A 5,000-nucleotide genomic window follows, 5' to 3' on the forward strand; every position below is an offset into this window, starting at 1 on the left:
GCATCATTCGTCATTTCCTTACTATCATTGCCTACTCCCCCCCCCTCTCCAAAACCCTCAAGTACCTCCTGTTGGGGGGGGGGGGCGGTTTATGTAGGGGTGCATGATGCCATCAGGGGCACTTGTCAGGGGAAGGGGACGAGTGACGACAGTCCCTGATTCAATTCGAGTGAACGACCGCTCAGATTTAACGACAGTGACTTCGAAAGCCAATTATGCCTTTTATAGCAATAGTCTTATAATAGTGTTTTCTTTTTCTTTTCTTTTCACTCCAGCACCAAAGACAAGACTGGTTTTTTATCACTTATTTCTTGTAATTGGGAAATGTTGGTGGGTATTGTATCATTAGTAAAACTTTTGGAACACACTTGGTGTTTTTCAATTTTCATAATTGTATTTCCTTCGGAATCTTGAAGTTCCTGTAATTCATTTTATTCAAACAACTCGGAAATATTTAGTTTTCCATCCAGGTGATTATATTTAACAGAATGTCTGATTTAGGAAAAGGCATATGAGCCCATCTATGGAGAATGATTATCAATTATATTTTAGACGAGTTTCCTTCAGAAGACAGAATAAGACATTCTGGGTGTTCCTTGTGTTGTAAGACATTCCAGGGACCTTGCAGTAGTGAAAGCCTTCTTTGTCACTGCACCTGAGCCTAAATTACTTGTGTTCAAACCTTATTCCTTTACTAGTTTGGTTAGTCTTAATAGCCGAAATAGCTCATATGCGAGTCGTGGCAGATGTTTGATGTAAAACTTGAATATAAGATATAATTCCTTCAAGGGGATATACGAGGAAGGTCTCAAAATTAAGAAAATTCTATATTATAAGAGTCTAAAAATTAAGGATATTCTGCGAACTCTTGTTACTTATTCAGTGGTGGCTGATGACACAGGTGGATGCTGGAATTCATGGCACGCCTCGCTCTGAAGACGTGCACCGTGTCACACCCCCACTGCAAGGCCAGTTCTATTGTTTAGCCCGCCCACCACATCTGCCATTTCTATACATTGTTTGGTTACTCACCGCGTAGTAAGGGTGTGAAAGGGTGCCCTTCCTCGTAGCGTGGAGTGACTGGAATTCTTGTGTCCAACTGTATGGCGATTGTTACACCTGGTCACTGAAAGGGTTCTCACACTAACTATGAAATCTATTTTACCTTTTACCTTATTTTTCAATTTTCAAAAATTTAGAAAAACTAGGTTTCGTTTTACTTCGTCTATTACCATTCCTAGAAATCATTTTAGATTATTTGTATAAATGAAATGGAAGACCAATAAAATACAAAAAGAAAATTTTACTTGTTTTTGAGTTCCCACCGGGAGCTTTTAGATTTTATGCTAGGTTAGAATAAATAATAATAATAATAATAATAATAATAATAATAATAATAATAATAATAATAATAATAATAAAAATAAAACTTCAGGTGAATAGTTTTATAGAGTTAGCGTTTAAAGCGGGAATCTACTGCCGTGTATGGAAAAACTTGCCTGCCCCCCCCCCCTCTTTTTTTTTTTAACATAATCCCTGTTAGCTTTGTCTTTACTTTCTTCAAGCTTTTCTCGAAAACTCTCGTTTTCAGATTTGAAATTTCTTTTTTCATCCTTATATTTAATTTTAAACTCGCTTCTTACACCAATATAATATCAAGTGAATCCACGAAATATACTGCAACCCAGAATCCCAGTTTACATTTAAATGAACAGATGGAAGACGATTTTTTTCTTATAGTTATTCCTTTGCGGAATCTCATTCTTATTCATAGAATACATTACCTTGACTTTCTCTAAAGTTGAAATAATTCCAACTGCGTCGGAATTCCGTTGTTTCCTGATCAGTAATGTACTTGAGATAAGGTAGAAATACGATAAATGGTGAATAGAAGCGTATTGGAATCTTTATTCTAGTTACATATGAGCAATGCAATTAACATACACACCGCAAAACTAAAAATGTCAATAAATTTTGGAACGGATTAATGAACGAAACTCGCTGTTGTATCGAAGAACGTTCTCATATTTGGAAACCTGCTTCATAGTTTATATCTTGCTGTCCAGCTTGCTAAATGTGGTAGGGAATGGGGAATAGTCTGGAAGTTAATCATTCGTAAGAATAAAGTGTGGTTTAACCACGATCAATTCCAATTTTATTTTACAGACTCTCTCTCTCTCTCTCTCTCTCTCTCTCTCTCTCTCTCTCTCTCTCTCTCTCTCTCTCTCTCTCTCGCATCCTTTAAAAAGCAATATCAGCATCATTCGGCATATCTTTATTATCATCGCCTACTCCTCCCCACCCCCCTTTCCCAAACCCTCAAGTACCTCCTGTCCCTGGTGGAGGGGGTGGTGTATGTAGGGGTGCATGATGCCATCAGGGGCACTTGTCAGGGGAAAGGGACGAGTGACGACGGTCCCTGATTCAATTGGAGTGAACGACCGCTCAGATTTAACGACAGTGACTTCGAAAGCCAATTATGCCTTTTATAGCAATAGTCTTATAATAGTGTTTTCTTTTTCTTTTCTTTTCACTTCAGTGCCACAGACAAGACAGGATTTTTTATCATTTATTTCTTGTAATTGGGAAATGTTGGTGGGTATTGTATCATTAGTAAAACTTTAGGAACACTCGTGGCTTTTTTTATCATTTTAATTCCTTGGGAATCTTGAAGTTCCTGTCATTCATTTTATTCAAGCGACTCAGGAATATGTATTTTTTTCCAGCCAGGTGATTATATTTAACAGAATGTCTTGATTTAAGAAAATGCATATGAGCCCATCTGAGAAGAATGATTATCAATTATATTTCAGACGAGTTTCCTTCAGAAGACAGTAAGAGACATTTTGGATGTCCCTTGTATTGTAAGACATTCCAAGGACATTGCAATTGTAAGAGCATTCTTTGTCACCGCACCTGAGCCTAAATTACTCGTGTTCAAACGTTATTCCTTTACTAGTTTGGTTAGTTTTAATAGCCCGAAATAGCTCATATGCAAGTCGTGTCAGTCGCTTGATGTAAAACTTGAATAAAAGTTATAATTCCTTCAAGGGGATATACGTGGAAGGTCTCAGAATTAAGAAAATTCTGTATCATAGGGGTCTAAGAACTAAGGATATTCTGTGAACACTTGTTAATCGTTCAGTGTTGGCTGATGGTACAGTTGGACACAAGAATTCATGGCACACCTCGCTTTGAAGACGTGCACCCTGTCACACCCTTACTGCCCAGCGAGTTCTTGCATTTAGCCCCGCTCACCACCTCTGCCATCTCTATACATTGTTTGGTTACTCACCGCGTAGTAAGGGTGTGAAAGGGTGCTCTTCCTCGTAGCGTTGAGTGACTGGAATTCTTATGTCCAACTGTACATCGATTGTTACACCTGGTCACTGAAAGTGTTGTCACAACAACTATTAACTCTACTTTAGCTTTTACTTTATTTGTCAATTTTGAAATATTTTGAAAAAGTAGATTTCGTTTTACTTCGTGTGTTACCATTCCTAGAAATTACATGTTTGTGTTTATATGAGAATGAAGACTTGTTTTTGAGGTCCCACGGGAAGCCTTTACATTTAATGCTAGTGTTAAAATTGAACATAATAATAATAATAATAATAATAATAATAATAATAATAATAATAATTAAACATAAAAATATGGGGTAAAAACGACAATAATCCTAGAACAAATGTTGCCAGACATTTACCGTTTTAAAAACGTATATATTGGCGTAAAGTAGTGATATTACGGTCACCAACCCGTAATAGATAATAATAAAGTAGGGCTAAAATACGGTCGCCTGAATGTTACTGAAATACGGCTGAGAACAGTATATCTTTACGGAGAATTTCCGATTAAAATTCCGTTTTTTAACAGTATTCTTTTAATTTCACGGTTGAAGAAAATTGCATTTCATTTACGTTTAGATATAATTTGGCATTAAAGGTGCTCAAACGTAAAAACCATCGCATCCCGATCCATTTCAGGTGTTACCTCCATTGGCGATTCGATTAAGACTTGTCTTTCCCAGTGACTGACAGGGGTCCTTGCTGTATTCAGCAGGCCGTTGCTGCCATGTGGTTGTGGTAGCCTATTGGAATTGTCCCTGCCTGCCAATCTGATATTCTGTTGGACCAGGGTTTTCCAACGTTTATGCCCTCAAGTACCCTTTTAAGTATTCTTTGCGGTAGCAATATAGCCCGATCATTTTGTGATCAATCAAACACATACACACAAACACACACACACACACACACATATAACCCTGTTAGTGGGAAGGAAGTAGCCCCGCCCTGCCAGCGGGAAGGAGGTAGCCCCGCCCTACCAGTGGGAAGGGAAGGGGGTAGCCCCACCCTGCCAGCAGGAAGGGAAGGGGGTAGCCCCACCCTGCCAGCAGGAAGGGGGTGGCCCAGCCCTGCCAGCGGGAAGGGGTAGCCCTGCCCTGCCAGCGGGAAGGGGGGAGCCCCGCCCTGCCAGCGGGAATGGGGAGCCCCGCCCTGTCAGCGGGAAGGGGGGAGCCCCGCCCTGCCAGCGGGAAGGGGGAGCCCCTCCCTGCCAGCGGCAAGGGGGAGCCCCGCCCTGCCAGCGGGCAGGGGGGAGCCCCGCCCTGCCAGCGGGAAGGGGGGAGCCCCGCCCTGCCAGCGGGAAGGGGCGGAGCCCTCCGGGCTAGCGGGAAGGGGGGGAGCCCCACCCAGCCAACAATAGAGTGTTGCTGCATTTAGCTTATTTTTAAAAAAACATGAAAGGTGGAATCTGGAAGTCAGTCATGTAAAACAAAACAAGAATCTTGAAGACTTCTCTCCAAGAGGAAGAAGTCTTCAAGATTCTTGTTTTGAAGATTTCTTCTTCCTCATGGAGAGAAAGAAGAAGTCTTCAAGATTCTTGTTTTAAAGACTTCTTTCTTCTAAGAAGAAGGGGATTAACGACAAGTGGAATCAGGAAGGCAGTCATGAAAAGCAAAATAAGAATCTTGAAGACTTCTTTCTCTCCATGAGGAAGAA

This window comes from Palaemon carinicauda, chromosome 18, assembly GCF_036898095.1.
Source record: "Palaemon carinicauda isolate YSFRI2023 chromosome 18, ASM3689809v2, whole genome shotgun sequence".
Classification (NCBI taxonomy): Eukaryota; Metazoa; Arthropoda; class Malacostraca; order Decapoda; family Palaemonidae; genus Palaemon; species Palaemon carinicauda.